This window comes from Nannospalax galili, unplaced genomic scaffold (assembly GCF_000622305.1).
Source record: "Nannospalax galili isolate Female #2095 unplaced genomic scaffold, S.galili_v1.0 scaffold189, whole genome shotgun sequence".
NCBI classification, from domain to species: domain Eukaryota; kingdom Metazoa; phylum Chordata; class Mammalia; order Rodentia; family Spalacidae; genus Nannospalax; species Nannospalax galili.
In genome coordinates, this window is record NW_008360331.1 from 7,323,159 (window position 1) to 7,350,554 (window position 27,396).

A 27,396-nucleotide genomic window follows, 5' to 3' on the forward strand; every position below is an offset into this window, starting at 1 on the left:
AAACATCCAATGCTCCTTTAGATATGGCACTTCTGTCCTTACAGGACCTTTTGGAAAATCACAAACACCCCTGGTTTATTGAACATGTCAGCTCATACACAGGGTTACCAGGTGTTATTGTGGAGGGGAACGCCAAGGTCAATTCCCTCATCATGCCAGTTCAACTGCCTCTCCTTGAACAAGCTCAAGCACTTCATCACCACTTTTATACGTCCCCACAAACTTTACATCACCTCTACCCAGATCTCACTATGAGTCAGTGTAAGCACCTAATGCACACCTGTGCAGCCTGTGCCCCCTTGGCGCCATTAGGACCCCTTCAGCCTGCCGGGGTCAAACCCCTAAGTCTGGCCCCTAATTCTCTCTGGCAGATGGACATTACTCACATTCCCTCCTTCGGACAACTTAAATATGTCCATGTCATAATTGATACCTTCTCTAAGCTTGTCTATGCAGTCCCCCTTTCAGGAGAAAAGGTCACCCATGTAATTAAAGCCAAAAAATGGCAATGCTTGTCATGGGCGTGCCCTGGATCTTAAAAACAGATAATGGACCTACCTATGTTTCAGCTGCATTCAAAGCATTCTTAACTTCCTGGAATACCAAACATATAACAGGGATCCCTTATAATCCACAAGGACAAGCAGTAATTGAAAGGACAAATCGTACCCTCAAAGAAACTTTACAAAAAGCCAAAACCACCTCCTCAACCACAGACCCTCATCTGCTCATAACCGATGCACTCTTCACCTTAAATTTTCTTTCCTATGATGACAAGGGTTTAAACCTAGCATACAAACATTGGGGCTCTTTTCCATGAGCCACCCCCTTCCACTGGTATACTGGAAAGGACCCCTTAACTCATCAATGGAAGGGACCTGACCCACTCCTGACACAGGGCTGAGGGTTTGCTTGTGTCTTTCCAGAAACCTCATACTCTCCACTATGGATCCTGGCAATGAACATCTGCCCCACACTCGACCAGACTCCTACTGACACACCACTGTTTCCCTGCAGCAATGCCTCAGGTGCGGCAACCCACCAAGACACTGGATACATTTTCCTTCATGCTGTTATACCTTATTTTCCCTCTTGCTCAGACTGATGACCTTTGGACTTATGCCCCCTTTCCTCTGTGTTAATACCAGTGGCTAGGGAAGCTCATGCCTTTCCTGGAGTCTATAGCACCAATATATTGCTTAGCTCATTCTTGGCAACATCAAGCTGCACAGCCATTCCTATAACAGGAAACTGGAGTCTTGATGATGCATTATGTTTTACTCACTCTGGCCCTAATATTACTGGTTGCCTAACTCTCTTTCAATTTACCTCTGGTGACTTTAAAAGAAATGCTTCCTATCGACAGGTCAGGGAACTCGAAAACATGCTTACTCCCCTTAGATTATCATAAAGTAGCGATGGATCAGAAAACTCTGCCCTCTATGGCCTCCCCAGATGTCAATCTGTTCCCCGCTATTCACATAAAGTTGAACTTCCCATGGAATGGCTATATTGTGCTCCCCGGTCTTATCCTCTTCCAATAGCAAAAAAATTATGGATATGGCAGAAAGTACCATGGGGTAATGGCTCGGTGGTGGTGGTATCATATTCTCATAGCAATCCCACCCTGTCTGATCCTATCTTCGCCAACTGGGCACTCTGTTGTACCTCTGCTTGTTTGGATTTTTACCCCTTTTTGTTCCTAAACGCCACCATATATTTTAATGGCACCTATACAGGTGATGGCACTGGATGGAAATCGTCCCTCAATGTTACCAAAAACAAAAAGTTCACCTTTAATCCCATTCCTATTTGTGTTGTCTCCATTCTACTTCCTGATACATAATTATATTAACACTTCATCAATCCTCCACTGCTCTAATTCATCATCTTGCTTGCTTACTGACTGTTGGGATTCATTCCAGGGTTGCCTTGATGTGATAGTTGAGAACCCCGACTGCTATCTGGATACCAGTCACTAATGCCACTCATTTCCATAGGGTAGAGTTATTGCGGCTCACATGCATAAGACATGATTTTCTACTTAACTGCATTCATTATTGCCACTCTCATTACTACTTCGGTATCAGTAACCACAGCTGCACTCTCTCTCTCCCAAAGTGTCCTAACAGCCACCACACTTAATTCAGTGGTGGAGTCAACACGTAATGCCCTTCAAACCCAAAATCTTATCAATAGCCGTGTCCATACTGCCACACTGAATTTACAACAACAAATTGATCTCCTGGGAGAAGATATCACTAATCTCCATACCATTTTAAGACTAAATTGTGATCCCCGATTCAATTCCTTTTCCATTACCCCCTTTCATGTTGACAATGCCTCGTTGAGATGATAGGAACTCAGGCATACATTAGAGGACCTTGGTCTCAACAATTCCTTTATTATACCATTAGCTTTTCCTCCAAGAATATCACCTTAAATGAAACAAGAGCTGACACCCTGTCCATTGATTCATCCTTTATTGATAAGTTTGGAATCTCCTCAAGGGTATCTTCAGCCCAGTGGGAATAGTTACATGGGGAATCATAGGAATGGTGGGAATATTAATTATACACCTTTCTAGATGTCTCTTAAAGTATGCCCAATCACAAAAACAAACTAACAGAGCTACCCTTCAAGTTCTCCAGGCTATTGTCTACGATGGAGCAAGACCTGGACCTCCTCCACAAATGTTACATGCTTGGCTATCATCTATCCAAGATTCGATAGTCTGACCCTTACCACCTTTAGCTAACATGCCCTGGCTTATCCCCTCAGTGCCTGGTTAGTCAGTGATGGGTAAGATCCTGCTAATCAGGACAACCTAAGACAGGCACAGTCAAATGTTGGGACACCAGACATGAGGCCAACAATGTCTGGGCTGTATAACCCAGGCTCTCACTGTGTTAAGATCTGCATTTATAAACAAAAAGGGTGGAAATATGGGGTGTAACAAAATGACACTAGCACATATGCAGTCAGACCAGTTAAGATCTTGGGACCTGATCTTTGCCAAACACCTGGCAACAGCTGAGGCCGCTAGAAGAGCCAATCACAAATGGCTACATTATCGGGAGATGCAGAGGGATCAATGAGAGGACACAAATAAACTATATAAACCTAAGTCCTTCCTGTAATAAACAAGCCTGCAGCACCTCACCTAGTGCCTGCTTCCACCCAACTCCTGATGTCTGTGTGTTGACTCCATGCTACTCACCCCCTCCCAGCTGGGACCCTGAGTCTCCCCTAGGCTGGACCTGCAGGGAGACTGCAACAGGGAGAAATAGCTTCAAGAAACAAGCAATAGTTAGCAAAATTGAGTGCAGAATAGAGACAAATTTGGAAAACTTCTAAGTAAGATTTTTAGAGGAGTTTTTGTGATATACCTATATCTATGAAAGGCTCAGGTAATTTTGCCTGGGAGGACTCGTTGGTAAATTTTTGGAGGCCAAATTGTGCATCTGGGATGGTCCAGCATTATAGAGACCATTGAACTTATAAACAGCATATTCAAAGAGAGACAAACTATGTATATTATTTGCAAATTACTGTTGACAGTTGACATTGGGTGAGTCAAGTTGTTGGAACCACTTCCTCAGTGACTGTCTTATCATCCATTGTTCAGACTACCTGGTTCTGTTCACATATTTTCGGGTTTTCAGTGAAGACATTGATGAGTTTCTAACTAATTTTACCGCTGGTTTTTTTTTTTTTTCTCTCTCTTTCATAAATACTCTGGGGTGGGGCAGAATATGCTCCAAATGTAACTTTATTTTTTCATAACCTAGTAATTTGTAGTGACTAAACAACACCATTTTTCACATTAATATGATACATTTCTGTGTATGTGAGAAGATTATATTTCCTTGCTGTTAAGTTCCATCATGGAGTCTGAGATTTCTTTAGACAATGAGATGTGGACAATTATAATGCCTATATTTCTGGACCCAGACTTTTAAAATATTGCATAAATCTCACCATCTCACTTTTTAAATGCTCTAGTGTTTCTGGAATCCAATCATTACAGACTGTGTAATAACAAAATGGAGTAGGATTTCTAACCCATATGGAACTATTCACGTGCTATTTTTTATTTCTCTGAAATATTAAGATTTAACTGTTACAGCAAATATGGTAACATTCTCTGAAACATTATGCCTTTGGCATATTTATTACTGAAAGAAAGTGAAATTCAGTGTGATAATGGGCTCCTATATTTCATTCTTATCTTTTGTTATCAATTTGACAATCCATGTCTTTGCTGAGTCAAAAGATACAACAAAAGACCTTTAGTGTGAGAGTTATTTGATTCCTCTAGAATTTCTCTTCCTGTGCCTGTTTTACTGGCTTCATCTTTTGGGTGTGCCTTTAGGCCTAAAAATGAATCCATTCTTTTGTTATTGGAAAATATTTTATTATACCTCCAATTCAACAATTCTTTTCTGAGTTAGTTTTTTCCTCAAAATGCACCATAGCTACTGATTTCTCTCTTTACTTTGCATACTTAATCCAGTAGTTTCTTAATCATTCTATTGATATGGACAACAATTAAGAGACTGATTTTGATGTCAGTCTTTAATTCAATAATTGTATTGATATTTTATTGCAAACAGAAATTAAATTAGTCAAAACAACTAAAGATAATCTAATGTTAAAATATAATGTCTCATTAGAACTATCAAAAATAATTTTCCCTGAATATAACACAGATTTGAGTTTCTAATATATTCTGAGTGCTTTCAGTGCTGTTATTCCACTTACCTCAGGACACAGAAAGAATTCCTAGTATGTCTTCAGTTTCTGATTTACACTTCATCCTTACATCCTTGGCTTTACATTGTATTTACAAGTCTTCTCTCTTCTTTACTATATCCCTTTCTTTTTTGATTATCCTGGATACTGTATGATCATTCATCCATTATCTAATCAACATCATTTTCATTTACCTTCAGATTCTACTTTATAAAATCTTGTAATCCTATATTATATCGATCTTTTGTATAATTCTGAAAAGCAAATACTATCATTGTCATATCTTATTTCTTATTATTTCACTAGCATCTACTTTGGCTTATATTCTTTCCATGGGATGCTGTAGATTGCACACAGATTGACAAGTGCCTCATCTCAACTTTGCAGATGAACTGCACCAATCTTCAGATGTCGTAACCCTGTAAGTGATGCCTTGTAACTTTTGTTACAATGATCCATGGTACATATGTTGAATACTACTTTTCTTTGTTTCATACTTTCTAATAGCAGTTTTTAGTATATGCTTAATCATTTATTAAATCAAAACTGAATTATATTAATTTCATATTTTCATAAGTGGCTTTAATAATCAAAACCATTAATATAAATGTTAAAACCTTTGCAAAAACACTAATATTCCTTGGAAATAGAAGAATGACTACTTACTATATAGTTCATTCTAGTTAAAGCAGCACTTCAAGTGGAATACTCTTCATGAGGAGACTTCTCATGCCACCATTGTTAGGGTGACAGGAAGAGCATTGCTAGACTGTCTAAGCTTTTAACTCAGCCTATCAGGCCTTCTGTATTTAAGGCCTGGCTCCAAATTTACTGATGTAAAATTCTAAGCAATGTAATTAAGGGCTCCATAACTGCTTAGCATTTCCTTAGCAATTAGGAAAATGTAAATTAAAACTGATTTAAGTTTCCATCTTACCACAGTCAGAATGGCCAAGATCAAGACAGCAACTGAAAACAAATGCTGGCAAGGATGGAGGTAAAGGGGGGCCCTCATTCACTATTGGTAGCATTGTAAACCAGAACAGCTACTATGGAAATCAGTGTGGAGAATTCTCAAGAAACTAAAAGCAGATCTACATCATGTTTCAGCTATACCACTCCTTGAGATATATCAAAAAGACTCAGTACCCTTCTACAGCAATCCTTCCTAAACCATGCTCATTGCTGCCTTCTTCAAAATATCTAGGAAATGGAAACAACTTAGATGTCCTTCAGCTAATGAATGAATAATGAAAATGTGGTTCACATACATAAGGGGGTTCTATTCATCTATAAAGAACATGAAATTATGATATTTGAAATTAAACGGACAGAACTGTAGCACATATTGAATGAGGTATAGCAGATCCAGAAAGAAAAATGTCATATTCTCTCTATTTTGAGGACCCTAGCACCGAATCTTTAGATGTGAATATATAACTTGACTGGAGAAGGTAGGAAAGTACAACAAGACCATGGGAGGAGGATAAATAAGGAACTCCAGAGAGTGAGACAGTAGGACACAGGTACTATTAATGGGGAATGGGGAGGATGGAGCTTTAACTCAGTAGGGGTGATGTAGGATAATATATAGGAAGTGGGAGAAAGAAGAGATACAACATACAAAGGATGATTGAAGAAGCCATAGGGAAATATATTATTTTACAATCTTACTTAAAACACATAGGAAACTTCCCTTTAGGAATACTCCAAGTTGGGAGGGTGCTTCTAAGAGTTTTCCAAAACAATAAAAGTTCTTGTCATTGTTCTTTATTGACTCCTTGAACTATTGCTGAAAACACTACACTCTTTGGGTACCCAAGACTTGGAAGAATCTAGCTGGAACTGACCTGGAAGCCTCCTCCCTGAGGACTAGCTCTCATAAGATAAAGCTATACAAGCTGCCAAGAGACAAAAGAAATCGTTATTCTGACCTAGCTCTAAGCCTATGAACCACAACAATGACCACTCCAGCAAGATATCCCTCCCCAGTGATATAATAGTGGCACTTTTAGACACAATCAACGTAAGTGTAACTGGGCATAAAGCCTACTCAACAGGAAGGGATTCATGCATGGTACTACAAATCTAGCCAAATACCCATGGCTGGAGAGGTCATAGACCCTAGAGGAAAATCTACTATTGCAATTTCTTTAAATTATCATATACATTCTAACTGTATTCTAAGTACTTATCCTTATACCCACAGATAGTGTAGCACCCACCCCTCATAAAGAAGCCTGTTAATTTATAAAAGATGAAGACTATTACAGACTTTTAATACTGGTCGAAGTATAGAGAATAAGTGACTCTGGAGTAGCCAGCCAAAAATGATGCATCTACAATGTAGGTGTAATCCCTACACCTAAGGCTCAGGGAACATCATGGAAAGGAGAGAAAAAGATTGTAAATGCCAGAGGACTAGGATGTCTGCTGCTAGAGAGTATCTTCCTGACATGAGAAGGAAGCTTCACCTTTGCAATCTCAACGATATAGTTGCCTAAACAAGACCTGCATTTTGATACTAGTTAACAAACCTATGTGGATGTGAGTGCAAATTCATCCACTGGAGTCTAGTCAGCCTATCTAGAGATCATAAGTAAGGTCTACTCTCCCTCTTCCACTAGTAATCAACCTCCAGCAATTCCCAGACTAGGGCCACCTGCTGCCCATTTCCCTTCCTCCACTCTGGGCCCTTGTCTGATCAAGTCGGCTTGGTCCTGTGCTTGATACCACCATTGCCACAGGTTCACATGTGCAAGCTTCCAGTGGCCTGAAAGCCTCTGTTTCCCCATGTTCATGGACCAACCCTGGCTCTTACAATCTTTCTGCCCCTTCTTCTGTAATTGTTCCTGAGCATGAGTGAGTGAGGTTTAATATAGGAATCCTATTCAGGGCCACACACTGTGCAGTAAAAAATAAAAAAAAAAATAATGAAAAAATAAATAAAGCTATTGTTTACACATAGAACCCGTAAAATAGCCAGGATTGTCACAAAGTCTTATATCATTATGCTAACATAGGTGACATGAAGAAAAGCAGCAAAAGAGTATTAGTTATAGGAGATCTGGGGTGGTTGCATATCATGGAAACATTCGCTCCTGAGCAAACCTGTAACCCTAAATTTTCTAAGGGACCCCCGGGACCTGAGTGAGGACTTGCACAGTTTTCAGGCTTCTGCTACCTAAACCTCATGGAAGGAACTTTGAAAGGTTCAGGATGGTTTTGGTTTAAGTAATAAAAAAAGTGTCACAATTCTATTTTAATTGGGCTATAGACCATCTATAAAAGAACTGCTTGGAAGTATTAGGTGGGGAGACAATCTGATTCAGTTACATAAAAATTTCTACAACACTGACATTAAATTAAAACTGGCAATAAAGTATATGGTATTTAGAGGCCAAGTTTCCCAGCAAATGTGGGTGTCTTAATGTTATTCCTACCAGCATAACAAAACACCTTTGACTGGATATTTTATAAAGAATATAAAGTTATTTATCTGTTTATTTTAGTTCTGAGAGGTGAAAGGTTCAAGGAATCTGCTGGATATAGGAAGACATCCAAAATTCTGCTTTGTCTTCCAAACATGCACATACAAACACTAGTATCACATACTCCAGGGCATGTGCTGTACACATCTCCCACATACAACAACAACAACAAAAATGGGCAAAATAATGTTAGGAGTTTGTTCTTCAAACCTTTCCCTATCTCTTTCCTTGAAAAGTTCTTCCCATTATTACGGAGGAAGATCCAAGATAAAGAGTGTTCTTAAAGGTTTTGCAGCTAAGGAACGGGGTATAGGGTGGAGTGTGGATTGTTGTTGGGAAATCTGCTCTCTTTTTTCCCTGTAGGCATCAGCAAGCAAATGGAACAATAATGAACATGGAGAAGTTTGGGATAATTCAAAATGCCCAGCACAGCTTGTCCTTTCCTCTCCAATATGCCAACAATTCTCCCTTAAGCATTTTGAGGAAAACTTTCAGACAATGAAATGACAATTTAATGCACCACAGCTGTTTTCCTGGAATTGCTCATCACCCCCTTTTAATGACTGGTTTCATTTTTGAGTTCCCTTTACCCATTCTTTTTTTTTAAGCAATCATTACATTTGAACACTACATGAGCCGGTGATAAAAAAGGAAAAACCAGTCATTATTTCTATTCATAACAACACAAACTGAAGGCAGGATTGTTCCCAATGATCCCACTTACAATGGGATAAGTTGGATTCCTTTCTGTAGTGGCACAGCTATGGGAGCAAACTGCATTGCTGGTATAGCAATGCATGCAGAGATTACTTTTTAAATGACGTTCAGCAGATGAAGACGGGGGGGGGGTTGATAAATAGTCCAAGAGAAGGATCCTGCTATTCTTAGATTTCCTAATAACTGATTCTTCCTGTCCATAAGCTTCAGATATTATGTGGTGATTTTAGCAGTTGACAATTCACTTGTTTTTCTTCTATTTGAGGTCTGCAATTACATTGTGGCATTATAGTCACCTGATTCTGAGCAATGAAGCTGAAAATCATTTTGTTAACTTACAGGCTGAGGAAATATTGCAGAGATAAAACCATGCTGCTTCCCCTATGCATCTATCATACATTGTTTAAATAGCATGAGACTCCAGAGACATGTTACCTGACTAAAGTTTGTATGATTAAATTTATTTTGTAAATACTGCTTTATCAAAGAAAGAAGATAAATTGTCTTTTCTCAATGGTCTTCTAAAATTCAAGGAGAGAAAGTGAGGGGAGAGAGAGAGAGAGAGAGAGAGAGAGAGAGAGAGAGAGAGGGAGAAGGAGGAAGAGGAAGAAGAGGAAGAAGAAGAAGCAGCAGCAGCTTTTAGGCCCTTTAGAAGGCTGCCTGAGACTTCATCAAAGAAGTAGGATATGATTGAATGAGGAAATTTGAGAAATTATACACTGATATAATATATTGCTTGTTTTGAAACATGCATTAAAAGATGAAAATACTGTGATAAAACCTAAATAATTCATTTCAAAGACCCACTTATGTTAAAAATTATTTATTGACAACTACTATAGGTCAAGAAAATAAGGACAAAAATGACTTAGAAATATCCTGAAAATCCAAGAGTATGTCATATAAATCACAAAGGAAAAAACTATAGATAAATTTAGTCAGCAAGCATATTGATCCCAGTGCTTATATAATGAACAACAGCAATGTAGACAACACCAAAACATGCAGATTCCCTCCTATTGATTATTTTGAGCCAAAGGCAATTGAGAAGAAACATATACAAAAAAAGCCATCCTGTCTCTTCCATTACCCCAAATTTGTGGCATATCTTTTTTTGGGGGGTGGGGGGCTTTTATGAGACAGTGTCTCCCTATAGCCACAGCAGGCCTGGAACTCTATGTGGACCAGACTATCCTCTGTCTCACAGAGATTCACCTGTTTCTGCCTCCTGAGTTGTGGAATTAAAGGCATGTGCCGCCATCCCAAGTTGTAGTATGCTTTTTGTTGTTGTTGTTCCTACCTCCTCCTTCTACCAGGAAAGACAGAAGTTAGTCTCTAGAATCATATCTACACCCATTACCAACTGAGGCATAAGACTAGAAACCTCACCATAGCAAGATTTCTATGATTAATTTCCTCTATATTTATATCCTTACATTGAAAGCTCCTTTAATTCAATCCTTTGTCTTGGCATTTCTTTGAAAATTTCATGGTCATTTGGCAGATGAAATTTTTAACCACCTCTTGAGTTACTGATCACTGAGCAGTCCCACTTGTATATTAATGTAGATTTCTAATATTTTTATCTTGTTAATGTGTCTTTTGTTGACCTAATTTACAGAATCTTTGCAGATAAACAAAAGACAGGCAGAAGAAAATGAAAATATTTCTTCTTTTTTGAAACTGTATCATAGGCTAGTTGACCAAGGTTACTAATAGTCAGTGTTCACCCTGTTTGATATAGGCAGGGCCAGATCCTTGTATGTACAACAGCATTACTCAAAGCAGTTAGCATTATTCTATAAATTAGTGATACATATTCTTCAGATGCATGGAAATTCTTTTCTTCTCAGAGCCATGTGCCGATCAATTTCCAGGAGTCATTCTGACGGAGCAATTTGATTGCATCTTAAGAGGTTAAAACTCCTCTGTCAACACATGCTGATTTATTGGTTTCACAATGGAAATGAAAATTCTAAGTGCTGGATCAGCAGAACTAAGGCATAGAAAGAAAATGACCTTCAGGACTCCCATGAGATTGTGCATTAGGGTGGCCTGATCCCAAACTCATAGATGGAATCATTTCCTGAGACTTTAGGCATGCTTTGGTTCTCTACATTGGAAATATTGCGCTTGGCTTTGAGCAGAAAATGCAGGAAGTTGTGGGCTCTGTTATGGTGGGTTGCTTGGTTGAATGAGTTCAGGAAATAAAATGCAATGACATATTGGCATTTTAGTCTATACAAATGGGTTTCAGTTTAATTTTTCTTATACAACATGGTAGTCATGCTCGAAGACATCACTCACAAGCCCATCCAGGCTACTGCTAACTTGTACAGATGCTGGTCTTTCTCAAAGTTCTTCAACAGGCCTCTCATATACTCTAAATACTTTCCCTTTCAGCATTCCATAACATTTAACTTCAAATGTACATTATTGCTAAAAGTCTTTTTTTTTTATTACATCATTGAAATTTTCTCTCTACAGGAAAATACTGCCTTAAAATTTGGCATAATGAAATTGTCTCAATATTTTTTAAGTGTTTTTAAAGCGACCCTAAAAAAGAGAGGGTAACATCTGCTTATTTGACTGTCCACTAATGAGTTAGAAGCAGTCCTCAGAAGTCCCATGCATTGTTGCTGTTGCTGCTTCCAAGGAATCCTCTATTCTTTTGTTTCTTGTGGTAATGCCTTTTCCTGTAATCAGACAGAAAACCTACTTATCTGTTATTATCTCTGCTTTAAAAAGTGTTTCATCTTCATTGACTTAAATACCTTTCACACAGCATTCTCTGTTGTGTCGTGGATACATGTTATGAGAAAATGGATTTGTCTTTTAATTATTATATTCAGTACAATCAACATGATGAATTGATGGGCCTTTATGAATGTGTGCTGAGTAAATGAATAAATGGCACACAGATCACAAAGAGGAAAATATGTTAAAAGGAAGATGTTGGTCCTAATTAGTTTGGACTTCAGACTCTCCCTGAATAATCAAAGGAAACACATAGGAAAATCCACACACAAAAAAACAAACATTTGACACAGCTATGTGGCCCATTTAGAAAACTGACTCAATCGAATTATACTAGGAAACACACATTATTTTGTAATCCCTTAATATCAATAGCACTCTATCAATAGCAGATACACCCTGATCTCTGAGCATCATGATCTCTGTCTTTGAAAGCTCAGCCATAAAGGTTTTTTTTTTTTTACATACATAATACTATCCACAAGTCATTGGTAGCTAGCTATTAATCTGGAGGATAAATGACCTGATACTGTATTCCAGGAGAAATGTCATTACATGTATTAAGTATTAATCTTTAAAAATGGTTTCCTTCTTCTTAATATTTATTATTTTTATTTTATGTACATGAGTGTATTGTCTCAACATATCTAAGTGCACCCATGTCGTGCAGTCCCCATGGAAGTCAGAAAAAGGCATTGGATCCTCTGGAACTAGAGATATAGATGGTTGTTTGCCACCACGTGGGTACTGGAAATTGAACCCGGGTCTTCTTCAAGAGTAGCTAGTGCTCTCAACCACTGAGCCATCTCTCCAGCCTCCCATTTTTCTTCTTTTTAGTTAAAATATACCATGATGATTTTCAAGGAAGTAAAGGACATCAGTAGCACATCCCCTTCTACCTGACACTAGGTAAGGTGGCAAACATTTTCAATCTCAGAACTTGAGAGGCAGATCTCTGTGAGTTTGAGGACAGTCTGGTCTCCATAACAAATCCAGGCCAGCTGTGGTTACAGGGACACCCTGTCTTAAAAAGACAAAAATAAATAAATAATAAATAAATAAATGAAAAGAAAATAAATAAAAGAAAAAAATAAAATAAAACCTTCCATCTGACAAGCCTTGCTCCATAACTTCTGCATCTAGTCCCAGCGCTTGGAAGGGTTAAGTCTGAGCTCAGAGAGTTCATTGTAACTCCTCCACAAATTCATTACTATCATTGTAACTTTCTTAATTTATCTTCATCTAAATAGGAAAGCAACAAATCCATGCAATTGTATCAGTTGATACTAGAGAGCAAACAGCACACAGACACACAGACACACACACACACAGACACACACACACACAGACACACACACACACATGAGGTAGAGATGTAGTTGAATTGTTTGGCACTTGAATGTGTGTGACTCCAAGTTTGTTCATCAATGCTGCAAGGAAAGAAAAGAAATATATAATGTCTGTGTTCCCATAATTTTCAATTTTATTATGTCAATTGCTATGTGATAGGGCAGGGTGAAGTCAAGTGGCAGCTAATGTGATATCAATTTGAATTTTAAATTTTATACTAACATACACTAATTTGCTTCAACTTCTTTAATTTACATTTGTTCATAGCAGATAATAAAAGAAATCCTTTATTTTCTTGTAATTTTAAGTGAATTCTATTTCTTAGTGACCATCATTTCCTTTGGATATTTATTGAATGTCTGCTAAGCATTGGAATTTGAAATGCAACACAGCTATTTCATTAGATAATCTAAATAAAACTCCATGTATATATTTTAGAAGCTTTTGTAGTGGTAAGTTTCTATATAAGCTTTTTCTAAATGCCTTGAATTTTATGGATCCCTTCCTGCTTTCCTTCCTCTGCCCTACGCTCCTTTTTGTCACCCCATTTAACCCTTCCTAGTCTACTATTCCCCTTTCTCCTTTCATATCACAGTATTCTGCCACTCCTCACAGAAAGCCTCCCCAACCCGCCAATGGCCATTTATTAGATTCTTGACCTCTCTGGATATTTAAATTGAAACACACATATCTAAGATTTCAAAGTTAGCATCCAGCTATGAGAGAAAGCATGTGGCATTTTTCTTTCTGAGTCTGGTTAACTAACTGGGATTACTGTCTCCAGTTCCATCATTTTGTTTCCAGTTCCGCCATTTACCTGTGAATTTCATAGTTTTCTATTTTAAGAGCTGAATTGTATTTCATTGTATCTATGTGCCACACCTTCATTATCCATTCATCAGTTGATATACATCTAAGTTGTTTCTATTTCCTGGCTGTTAAAAAAAGGGTAGCAATGAACATGGATGAACAGTTATTTCTGTAGTAGGGAACAGAGATTTTTGGATATACGCTCAAGAGTCACATGGGCTGGGTCATATGGTAGATCACTTTTGAGTTTTTTGAGGAATCTCCATACTGATTTCCATAGTTGGCTAAACTAGTTTGCCGTCCACCAGAGGAAGATAAGAGTTCCCCTTTCTCCACGTCCTTTCCAGCATTTGTTGGTGTTTCTTTTTGTATCTTGCCATTCTGAGTGGGGGTAAGATGAAATCTCAAAGTGTCAAAGTGGTTTTAATCTGAATTTCTCACATCATAAAAAGAGATTAAAAGGAGTTATCGTAGAACAGGGAGACAGTGCCCTTTCTAGACATCATAGGCTAATGAGAAACAAAAACACAAACAAAACGGATCAAAACCTCAGTGCCAGGAATGGACTCTCTAGAGTGGTTGACCAGAGCTGCTATAGACCGTCAATACTAGACATTGTCTCTTCTCTTGGTTATGCACCATAACTGGATTGTAAGACCCTATGGCTAAAGGCACTACATATATGAACTGGAGAACAAACAAGGATAAATCAAGCTGATGTTGACTTCAGAGCCTCATCTTCACTGACCAGCATTCATAGTTCTAGAAGTTGCTTTGCATCACAAATATTATGAGAGTAATCAAACTCTCTTTAATTGGATTTAAGGTCTGCTTCCTAGAATGGAGCTGATACCTGACATTGATATCAGACTTAGGAACCTGAGGCTACACAGGTAACAACATAGGGGAGAAACTAACATTAGTTTCTATTATTTGTTGTATTATACTGACTCTTAATGACTTACTGTTATACTCACAGATTAATGCATCTCACAACTCTCACCAGAGAAACTTCCTTATGAAATAGATACCCACAACTGGCCAATGTGCAGAGAACAATAAGGTGCAGTGTGCTTATCCATGAATAGAATATCTATATCAAACTTCTGCCTCCCAAGGCTCAGAGATCACTGGAGAAGAGAGGCCAGATATATTGTAAGAGCTAGAGGTGGTAGATGACCACAAGAAGACAGAATTTTCCAGAAAGCTTGTCAATTGCTTATATGAACTCACAGCAATGTTAAGAGCTTGTATAAGCCCCATGCAAACTCAAACCAAAAAAGCACCAATGTAGACATGAGGAAGTAGGTAAGAAACTCCAACCCCACTTAAAAAAATTGTGGCAACAGAGAGCTGCCGTGTGTGTGTGTGTGTGTGTGTGTGTGTGTGTGTGTGTGTGTTTATATGTGCAAAACCAGTTTCTTTTTGGGACAGAACTCCTGGTAGGATAACCACACTCCGTGGATGGACCCACACTGAAAAACATTTGAAAGATGAAAAGTAGACTCCATAGGTCTTATTAGATATATAATAGATCACATTAAATTGGATAGAGGTCAATAAGGGAGGTGCAAACAGTGGAGAGTATCTAAGTACCATAAAATTATATTGTATGAAAATTAAAAGAGTAAATAAATAAATAAAACTGGAAATAAGTCATCTCATATCCATGTTTTCATTTTTCTTTTTCTTTGTTCTATAACTTTTTTGTATTTTATTTATATGAGTGTATTGTCTGTGTGTGTGTACATCTGTGTTGTGCAACATCAGAGACCCTTGAAATGGAGTTACAGATGGTTGTCAGCCACAATGTGGGTGCTGGAAACAAAGCTCAGGTCCTCTGCAAAAGCAGTCAGTGCTCTTAACCACTAAGCCATCTTTCCAGTCCTACACTTTTCTTAAAGGAAATCGGATACTCATTTTATTTTAAGGTTTGGATCCTAGCACTTCTCTAATTTAAGAAATTAAGTAAGCCCCAAAATTAAAATAATATGAATAAGAGCAGAGATGTTTCCTCCTACCCATGACAATGAGTTGGTTTTTTTACCTATGTTTATTTTCAGTTTGAGACATGCATATCTAAGATTTCAATATTAGCATCACCTATGAGAGAGACTTGCACCATTTGTCTTTCTGGCTCTAGGTTATGTTACTCAAGCAATTGTTTCTAGTTCTATCAATTTACCTGTGAATTTCACAATTTGTTTTTAAGTGATGAATAATATTACATTGTGCATATTTTTTTGTATCAAACCTTCATTATCCATTTATCAGTTATTTAGGTTGTTTCAAATTCCTGGCAATTATGAAAGGGCATCAATAGACATGGATGAGCATGGTAGGATATAGTGTCATTTAGGTATATGCCCAAGACTCATACGGCATATGGTAGATCAACTTGTAGCTCTTTTGGGGCTCTCCACACTGATTTCTATATGGCTGTAACAGTTTGCACATCCACCAGTAGTGGAGAAGAGTTCCTGTTTCTCTACATCCTTGCCAGCATTGTTCTTGTTTGCTTTTTGGATTTTAGCCATTCTGAGAAGAGTAAGATAAAATCTTAATGCAGTTTTAATTTTAGTTTGATGATGAAAGTCATTGAACATTTAAAAACTTATTCCTTAGTCATTTTTGTTATATCTTTAGAGGGGAGGCAGAATGCAGTGTAGAAAAAAAGGAAAGGGGAATAGTAGACTAGGGAGGGTCAAATAGGGTGGGGAATGGGAGGATAGAACAGAACGGGGACTATGAGGAGGGATAAGTAACACTAGAGAAAAAGCGATCAGGAAATCTACCAATAGAACTTTCTTCAAGTATATACATATGCGTTTACAAAAGATGAAAAGGAATAATAACAGGGAGACATTGCCCTTACCAGAAACCATAAGTTGACAAAGTAAAAGCCCAGTGCCAGGAATAGACTCCCTCTTTTGAAGCTGTTGATCAAGAGTCCCATAGATCCTCTAATAATACTGTTTATTGCCCCTGCTCTTGGTTACCCACCAGAACTTGACGGTAAGGACTGGTTGCTGGAGAGACTACATATACAGTCTTTGGAACAAACAGGAGAAATCAAGCTGGTACTGAATTCAAAGACTCATCTGTACTGGCTAGATTTCATAGTGCTGGAAAATGCAATGTAACCTACCTGGAGACAAATTTAGCGGAAACCTTACCCAGCTGTGAATCCTGTGGGCTACAACAACAGCAGGCCTGGCAATATATGCCCACTGGAGTAAAAATGGCATGAATATTGTCAGAGTAACCAACTAGTTCTTAATTTGATTTAATGTCTACTTCATAGGATAAAGTCCATACCTAATATTGATATGTGGTCTAGGAACCTGAGGCTAGATAGTTCACAGGCCACAGGAGAGAGTATAATATTACTATTATGCTAATAGATACAGTATTAAACTGATTTATAGTGACTTATTGTTATACCCCCAGATATACTCACTCACCCCTGAGCAGAGATCCTTCAGAGAACCACCACTGGCCAATGTGAAGAGAATATGAGGTTGTAGACCACTTATCTCTAAATAGAATACCTTCTGGTCTCCAAGGCTCAGGAGCATAGCAGAAGAGAGGGCGGAAGGATTGTAAGCACCACAAGAGGTTGATGACCACAGGGAAAAAAAGTTACCCAGACAGTTAATCAGTTACTCATTTGAAGTCAAAGGAATGGTAACAGCATTCATCTCTGGATATACATGGGGTCATGAGTAAGAAATCCCAGTCCTACCTGAGGAACTACTGAACACTTATGTTTGCTGAAAAGGGGAGATTCAGTCTCATTCAAGTGTGAGACTCCTGGTAGGTAAATGAGGCTCTAGTGAATGAACCCCACAGAAGGGCACTGGGAAATAAACCTGACTATATAATCCTTAACAACACACACACACACACACATACAGGAAATTTGGTGGGGGGTTAGTAAATGGGGTGTGCATGTAAATGAGGGGCTCTAATTATGATTAAAATGTATTAAATTTTCAAAAATTGCTTAAAATGGAAAAATAGATTTTTAAAAAATCAGAAAATTGAACTGTGCAACTGTGCATAAGTCACATAGTGTTTCTGATGTGCTAGTTCAAACTTGGCACTCACTGCTGATGTGAGAACAACCTGAAGCATATAGTAGAGACAATTATTTAGATATTTTTACAAGGTTTCCCATAAGGCAAGGGTGCAGATGAAACTTTGTTTTAGGTATGTCTCCATCTTTTCAAACTCTTTCTACCTTGAGAAGAACCATTATATTTTGTTTCAGAAAAACCCTCTAAGATGGATAGCTTTTAGTTGTCAACTTGGTCACACCTGGGTAGAGGGAGCTTCAACTAAGGAATTCCCTCCATTGGACTAGCCCATGGTGGTGTCTGTGTGGTATTTTCTCGATTGTTGAGTGATGTGGAAGGGCCCAGCCCACTGTGGGTGGTGCCATCCCTGGGCAGGTTATTCTGTATTGTATTAGAAAACAGACAGAGCAGGGCCAGCGGAGCAAGTAGTGTGGTCTCTGTTCCAGCTCCTGCTTCCAGGTTCCTCCCTTGGGCTCCCTGATGAATTGTGACCTGGGAGATGTAAAACAAACTCTTTCTTCCCAAGTTGGTATTGGTCATAGTATTTTGTCACAATAGTGGAGAAATGAACTAGAACACCCCATTGTAATCCAATTGTTTTGACATTAAGTATCTTCTTCCACTTCTCAGATGCACTGGAATGGGCAGGCTCAACTGCTTTTCTGAGTTATGGGGCCTAAATTATATTTTGTATAACTTTTATTTTGGAGCTTGACAGTTATCTCCGTTAAGGTAGTTGTAGCTTTAATAAATTACTAAAGATATGTTTAAAGAATACTAATCAAAGTGAGAAGTGGAGACTTGATAACAGTGAGAAAAAAATGCCAGTGACAAGTATAATGATTTTGTCCAACGTGTCCAAAGTTTTGTGTTCTTATCATACCTTTCTATTTCTAAGTTTTACTTACAAATAACACTTTGTAAACATCACCACTCATTAGCCTTCATATCTTTGAGCAATGTATAAAATAATTGGTTTTCCACATTGAGACCAGTACTGTTAATGACTTTATTCCTTATAAAGAATGAGAAGCTGAAACAATTGTGAAGTTATGAAATCAAGAGATGTGCAAAATCTAGTTAACAGATACAGAAGCAGAATGCATATCAAAGAACATGTGAAGAATGTGTGTGTGTGTGTGTGTGTGCATATGTGAGCGTGAGCATGTGTTCATGTGCATGCATTCAATTCTATTTAAGAAGTGAAATGCAAAAGAGGCTGATTAGGAATTGAAGTAAATACGTCCAATTTTTAAATGCTTTTTTGTGTCAATTTATAATCTTTTTTTGCCCTCATCTCCTTTCCTTCCTTTTTTCCTTTCCCCTTTTATATAGCAATATATCTATCAATATATCTATCTATCTATCTATCTATCTATCTATCTATCTATCTATCTATCTATCTATCATCTATCTATCCATCTATCTATCTATCATCTATCTATCTACCTATCTATCATCTATCTATCTATGTATCTATGTGTTGAGTCAGGGTCTCCCTGTAGCCCCAGCTGTCCTAGAACTCACTATGTAGACCAGGCTGGCCTTGAACTCACAGTGATCTGCCTGCCTCTGCCTCCCGAGTGCTGGATTAAAGGTGTGTGCCACCACACCAGGCAGCTATATGTTTTTTAAACAATTCTTTATATTAGAATGTTGTATGGCTTTTTCCAGGGAGTTATGAAGAAAGAAACAACAGACTATAGACCAAAGAAACAATTTCACTCTAGTTTAGATTATTAAATCAGTGGGGTTTATTGGGGGTTACTTATGCTTGAGGGGCTGTTTACAGGACCATAGCTGACTCAAACATAGTTGTATCACTCATGTGACAAGACTTAGGAAAGCTGTTTCCCTTGGGCTCCTGCACAATATGCAGGCATCTCACCTTGCAGAGAGTCTCCTCTTCCAAGTAATTGTTAGTGCTTATATAACCTTTTGAAGGGGTCTCCTGGGTCTTGGAAGTTACACTGGATTCCTGGGACTTATAAATTTTGCCTTCCTTGGATTTGTACATTTTAGTTACTTCCTGAAATTAATGGAATATTTCAATTCAGAAGGAACAGCCTCATAACATAGAAACAGCATATGCAGTCATGACCTATTCTACCAGAAGTTAGATTCATGAGAAGGATAGAGAGCACACTCATGAGAGACAGACCAAATGCACAATTACAGATTGTGATGAATTTTTGAATGAGACAAGGCTTCTATGAAACACAAGACGCTGATGTGCGATTACAGAAAATACTACTTAGGTTCTCCTATCACTTCTATTTGTGACATGGGAAGATTTATCTACTTTTTCATACATCATTTTTTTTCTCCATAAAATAAAGTTAATAGAATTTTTTATAGAAAAAGTATTTCTTAAGAGTAAAATCATTAATACTGAAATCTGTCAATTTCTCAAGGCAGTGACTGAGGGGATGGTGTTGAATCCTTGATGTCTTAATGAAGATAAGAAATGACCTCCATAACACACTAATACACACTTTTAGTTGATGTTTCTAGAAATAGTCTGGTCATTATACCATATTTATGCTGGTACACTACATACTGAGAAAGGCTTAACATTGTGTGCCCGGTTTAGATATTTTATTTTAATTTTTGAATTTTTTATTTCTTTTACATTTTATTTTCTGAAATGGAACCATTGTACATTGCACAAACCATACCTACTGATGGAATAAATAAGTGAAAATTTATACTGCTGTACAACAAACCAAAAAAAATTTAAGAGGAAAAAATTAAGTAAATTAAGTAATGGTGAAAAAAATGTCTTTATACCTCTAACCACGTCCTCGGAAATAATAAACATTCCAAACTCTAAATCGTGACAATGTCTGATGATGGGCAGGCACCACCCTCTAAGAATCGGTCAACAGCCTTCTGGGTTGTGGATGTGAGGGCCAGCACTTTGTGTAATGTGTAGCCGTAGTTCCCCCCGCCTTCAAGTTATGGGGGATGTTTGCCCTGGTAGCCCTTTAGGCCATGGGACCTGATGTCCAAGGAAGGCATTTGCTTAGGATCCTCTGCCCTTGGTTCGGCCAGATGAAAGGTTTTAGATTTTGTGCTGAGGATGAGGGCAAGGAGTGCAGGGGTAGGGAGATGCGGCTCTAGGGAGAGGACCTCGGTGCTGAAGGAAGCACATTGGATTTTGTAGTCTGACCGCTCCTCGTGGAAGGCTTTCCTGGCAGGCATGGAGTACAGGGCCGCTGGCTGTTTGCCTGGTGTGGCCGTGGTGGTTAGCCCAGTTGGTCGCCACCAACATCCCATTCCTACTGTCAGGTACTTCAGAGAAAAACTGATGACAGTGTCAGTACCATAGACGTCATCATCTTCATCCTCAATTGCACCAACTCCTCTTCACTGTCAGGAGAGTCCTTGGAGGTCAGAAGAGGAGCAGGTGGCACTGGCCACCCTGCTGGCTCCGTGTATGTATGTGTTGGGTTTTTCTTCAGCTATTTACTTTGTAACCTCTCACTTCCCATAAAAGAAATAAATATCCAAATTTATCTTTCATCAAAATGGAGTTTTGTTATAAAAGAAAAAATGTTGCCCTAACTCCAGGATCTGGAGGTAAAACTGCCTTGATCTTGAATGTTTTGCAGGTTGTGCATCTGGTTGCTTTCCAGCCTCCCCAGGACAGTCACTTCAAGGTTCGAGTGTTTTACTTCACAGCAGAGTTCGTCAGTGTCTGAGAAGTTACGCTGTTATAGGTTTTCTTGGATTTGCACTTGGTAAACTTGAAACATTAATAGTTCTGTTCACACCTAAGAGGAATCACTTAGGCAACGTTGTTCTAGAATTAAGCCTGCTGATGTACCTGCCATGAAACATGGACCATGGGGTTCCACTCAGTGTTACATCTCTTCTGAGTTCTGTTGAGAGGCCTCCAGTTTCATCATTTTAGAGGGTGGCGCTCCTTCCAAATCTTGAGAGATTGCGGACATCTCTGTCACCAGCCCTGACTGCAGATGGCTACTGTTCTGCTTTCTCTGAGCTGTTCATCCAGTTTTCCATTGAAGACTGTGAGTTCTGCTCATCAGAAGCATCTTCAGCTCCCATGTGCTCTTTCCCATTGGCCTACACCTTGTCTGCCCGGGCTTCGGTGCCAACACTGGGTATAGCTGCATTGGTCTCTGGGGCAGCACTAGAGTTGCTGCTGTTCTGTTTGATGGGAGAGGTGTCTGCTATGGAACTCTGGTTGCTCTTATCATCCTGCACATCCATCATCCCTGGTGAGGATCTGTTCTCGGAGCAGTCACCTCCGAGCCACTCCTCGTCCTTGCCTTTCTTCTTATTCTTGCTTTGTCATCAACTTTTGGATCTGTCACAGGGACTCACTTGTAGATTCATAGGGACATGTCACCAACAGTCACCCACTTCTCCCATTTGCGCACTTTCTCAATAGCCGCCATGACCCTCTTGATATCATCTCTAGCCAGGCTTCTGGTCTTGGCTCAAACCTACCTGCCAGACATGGTTCTAGAGGGAGTGGGGAGGGGTGGGGCAAGAGAGAGGCTGGGGAGTGAGTCTGCAGGTCCTGCCGGTGCTAGGTGGCAGTACTCTCACACAGTCACACTGACACGTGTGCGCGCGTGCACACACACACACACACCTAGATTTTTTATTTTTATGAGTGTATTGCCTGCATGTATGTAAGTCACTCATGTTGTACAATGACCCCACTAATCAGAACAGGGTGTTGGATCCTCTGGAACTGGAGTTGCAGAAAGTTGTTAGCCAGCATGTGGGTAGTGGAAACTGAATTCCAGTCCTCTGCAAGAGCAGCCAGTGCTCTTAACTGCTCAGCCATCTCTCCAGGCCCCGTTTTATAAAAACCATTTTATTTTATAAATGGTTTTATAAAATAAAATATTTTATAATATTTAAATAAAATATTTTATAACAAGCAAATACCCCTTCTGTAAATGGCAAGTCAGTAATTCTCAGAAATTTCAGTGAAATGAATTTTGTATTAACTCAGGCTCCAATCCACGACCTCATGCATCCTAGGCAAGGACTCAACCACTGAGCTACATTGCTGACCTCCCAAAATTTGATTTTGTTATAAGTTGATTCAGATCTCATTGGAAAACTGGTTGCACCTTTCTTTGGCATGTCTTTTTGTTGTGGGTTCTCCTCAGGCCAGCTCTGAAGACCCTAACCTGGATCAGGTCCCCTGCCGATTGGGGGGCAAGAGGCATGGAGTCATGACACACAGACCCTGGGAGTTGGTAGAAGCAAGCACTAGGTGAGGTGCTGCAGACTCCTTTAATGCAGGAGGGGGCAGACCTTACATTTCCCTTTTCTTCGCCCCCAAGTCCCTTTAGTCAGAGTATCATTTTCTGATTGGTCTACACCACGCAGTCTGTCAGCAGTCACTGGGCTTGCAAGCACGAGCAGGGTACGGAGATCTGGGCTCCTTTTGGAGGGCTATTTGTGGACCAAGAAGTGAAGTGAATTCTCTCTGAATCCCAGGGCTCTGAGTCCGTGCCATCTTTGGGGGCCTCCTGCTATATTTCCACCACCCTTTTTCTTTAAAAATGACTGTCCAGTGAGAGCCTGTAGGCAGCTGTGCCTGTCTTAGGTTGTCCTATTCGGGCATGAACCTTACCCATCATTGGAACATGGGTGTACACATCCATGTCCTGGCTTAGGTTGATTCAGCCCAACAGGAGCTTACTTGTCATTGGCTACCAGCCCTCCAAGGGGTATCATCCCTGGGGATCAGTTGAGGTGGGGCGTTATCTGTAGGAGTCCTCGTACATTTGTGCAAGGCAAGTCTGTGGGCTGCATAGGGAGTGTTTAAATCATCTTTGGGTAGTGAGTGCTCTGAGGGCCTGATACACCGAGTGATTGAATTTTTTCTGACTGGGTAGAATGGCATGGCAAAATGGGGGTGGAGGGGTGGTGGTCCCCTCTGGCTCCCTGTTATTATTATCCCCAGTGCAGCGAGGACCAAGGTTACATTGGTATTATTGAAGGTAGGGAAAAGGCCCTGGAGTTTAAGCATGTAACCCGAGGAGGCACTGCCAATATAATCGTGGATGGTCAGGTTGAACAGCCCAATGCATGAGGATGTGTTGTTGGTAGTGAAGCATAGAGAGTTATTTAAGGGCCAGGAGCCATTGAGTGATTCCCAGGAAGTAAATGGGTCTATAGTGGGGAGGCCAAGCATAGAATCAGTTGAATAGAGGGTGGGGTAGGCTGAGGAATGAAGCGATAAAGACAAGAGTATAGATGGGGAGGAGACCAAGGCCCAGAGATCATGGGCCGTTGCATGGGCAGGGAAGAGCAAACCAATTATCCTGATAGTGGCGAGGTCTCTGGGTCCTGGGGGTCCCGTTGGGCGGTTGCTGGTCTCACATCTTTCATCTTTCGCTGGAACGCTTACTGGTTTGTTTCTGTCTAAGGAAACACACAAGCCTAGCCTCACCCTCTTGTTAACAAGGGGGCGGGCAGTTGTCATTGACATGTTACAGGGTCCGTCCATCTCACTAGTAGTAGGGGTGTAGGCCTAGGTATGGTAGCCCAGTGTTTGTAGGCCAGGCTCAACCCATTTTAATCTAAGGACAGGAAAATAATGCTGAATAGAGCTTCAATTAGAGCCAGGTGCGGGTCCCTTTTAGACTCATTAGCAAATTTTTGTAAGGGTCCTATTTGCCAGCTCCACAATGGCTTGCCCCTGTGGATTATAAGGGATACCAAGGGAGTGGCTAATTTTCCATGTTGACAGGAATGATTGGAATTGTAGAGAGGTGTAAGCTGGCCCATTATCAGTTTTTAGGGTCCATGGCACTCCCATTACCAGCATTGCTGATTTGACTGACTTAATGGCATGTGAGGCCTTTTCACCAGTTTGAGCAATGGCAAAAAGAAAGGAAGAGTAGGTGTCAACAATGACATGGACATACTTAAGATTACCAAAGGAGTTATAATGGGTGACATCCATTTGCCAGAGGGCAGTGGGTAGGAAACCATGTGGGTTAACTCCATATCAATTGAGGGGGCCTAAGGGAGCAAGGGGTGTACATGTAACACAAGGTCTACTCCGATGTTTGCATTGAGAGATGGGTAGGTTGGGTAGAAGGTGGTGCAGACTGCGAGGAGAAAGGTGAAATTGTTGGCGTAAAGCTCTGGCTTGTTCTAGTAGAGGAATCTCTACAGACATAATAAGTTTATCTACTTTGTCATTTCCCTTTGCCAAGATCCTGGGGAGCTTGGTGTGTGATCTTATGTGGGAGATGTGCCAGGGCCATTGTCTGTTGTCTAAGATAATCTGGAGACCTCTCATCATTCTAGTGATAAGATCCTTGTGGCCTTTTACCCGAGCAAAGGGAAGACATCTGAGGGCCTGAACCACATACTAGCTGTTGGAGAATATATTGAACTGCTCAGTCTGGCAGACTTGGAAGATTTTTAACAAAGCCAGGAGTGCCCCCAGCTGGACAGAGCCAGGATTGGTTTATAGGTAACAGGTGTCATCCTTTCCCATGTGCTGAATGACAGCGCCATAACGAGATTTATTGGCATCCAAGAAGGCTAGCAGGAGGAAGCGTGTGGCTGAGTGGTGATTTCCAAACAGGCCAGGCTGTCCAGTCATTTATCTGGGGGTGTGTGGTTATCCAAATCCCCCGTGAACCCAGACATCATTAGTTGGAAAGCCAGAGAGTCTACCCATAATGTTTGGGAATGCTTAAGAGGAAAGGGCAGTATAATTTTGTCAGGTTCCTTTCTGAATATGTGCCTGGCTGCTTGTCGGGCCTTAATTGTTAACTTGAAGGCAATATCATACTTAGAGCTAAGCCTAGTTAGGTCTGAGGTAGCCAGGTGGATCCACATCAGGGGGTCTTGCTGCCATAATACCCACAAGACACCATTTTTAGTCTAGAGGATCAAGGCCAGTAATGGTTCTGCTGGGTCATGACGTCGGAGTGATGTAGACCACAGTATATGATCTATCTTATTAAAAAGATCCTTAGCTGACTGGGTGAGAGGGATCCTTGAAGTTGGTGAATTATGGCCTTCCAGCAGGGAGAACAAGGCCCAGAATTCCAAGTCAGGGACTGGTATTAATTTTTTGAGCCAGTTTATAGTCCCACAGAGTTCTTGGAGTTCAGTCAAGGTATATACAGTTTTTTGCAAGATGGAAGGGTTAAGCAGTTTAATTACAGTATCTATATAGTGGCCAAGGAATGTGAAAGGTTGGATGTATTGTAACTTGTCTTGTGCAATGTGGAGACCTTGACATTCTAAATTGGCAAGCAGACTGGGTATAGCAGCCTGTAAAGTACTGTGAAATTTTTGTGCTAGCAGTATGTCGTCCATATAGTGGATGACAATTAGGTCCTTGGGGATGTTGGTTAAGGCCTTATTAACATATAATTGACAGATTGTGGGGCTATTTAACCCTGTGGTAGTACCTTCCATTGGTATCTCTTGGCTGTTCTTTGAAAGTTGGGCTCCCATACTGTGAAGGCAAAGTGAGGTCTATCTTGTTTTGCTAGGGGGATTTGGAAGAAACAATTTTTGATATCAAGTACTATGATGTGATGGGATGGGGGTGATAGCTGTAGGGTGTGGTAAGCCTGCTTGTAGGGAGCCCATCTTTTCCATCTGGGCATTGACTGCTCTAAGATCTTGGAGGAGTCTGTTTTTCCCTGATTTCTTTTTAATAACAAATATTGGGTATTTTGTTTACTGAGAGAGGGCACGATGTGGCCAAGCCTCAATTGTTCAGCTACCAAATTTTTGAGAGCAGATAATTTAGGTTCTATGATAGGCCACTTGTCAACCCAAATGGTATCATTAAAGAGCCAGGTGATGGGGATCGGCTTGGGGGCCAAGATTGGGGTTGATCCTGGGCGGGCAGTGGCTGTTAGGATTGGGGGTTTTGGGCAAGCTGTAGTCCTTTCCCTGATAGTCCCAAGTTATCGTGGAGCATGATATCATCATAAAAGGCATGGTCATCCATGGTAAGGACCGTGCCCATGTCCTCTAAGATGTCTCAACCCCATAAATTATGGGGAATGTCTGCTACTATGGGGGTAATTGTGCCCTGGTTCCCATCCAAGTCCTTCCAATATACTGGACATGTGACCAGCTTGGTATCTTGTTTTCTGCCAACTCTTTTAATTGGTGGGCCTGGCCGTTATTTCCAATGAGGGAATTTAAGGGATTCAGTTTTGTGATATAATGGTGACATCAGCCCCTGTGTCTACCAGGCCCTTTATGGCAGTTCCATCTAGGAACAGGGTCATTAGTGGAGAGTGGTTGAGGATTGGGAGGGTCCATAATATGTCTCATTTCCCCTCTTGTGGGTGGGGCTGAGGGGCGCCCTGGGTGGAGTTTAAAGGAGCAGAGTCTGGTTGAGGCTGTGACCTACAGTCTTTAGCCCAATGGAACCCTCTTTTGCACTTGGGGCAGCG

At 40.1% G+C, this 27,396-nt stretch overlaps 1 pseudogene; it reads right to left on the reverse strand.

Annotated features, from left to right (window-relative positions):
• Nucleotides 1-21,825: 21,825 nt before the first annotated feature.
• On the reverse strand, nt 21,826-22,446 carry LOC103728061 (annotated as a pseudogene).
• Nucleotides 22,447-27,396: the final 4,950 nt, after the last annotated feature.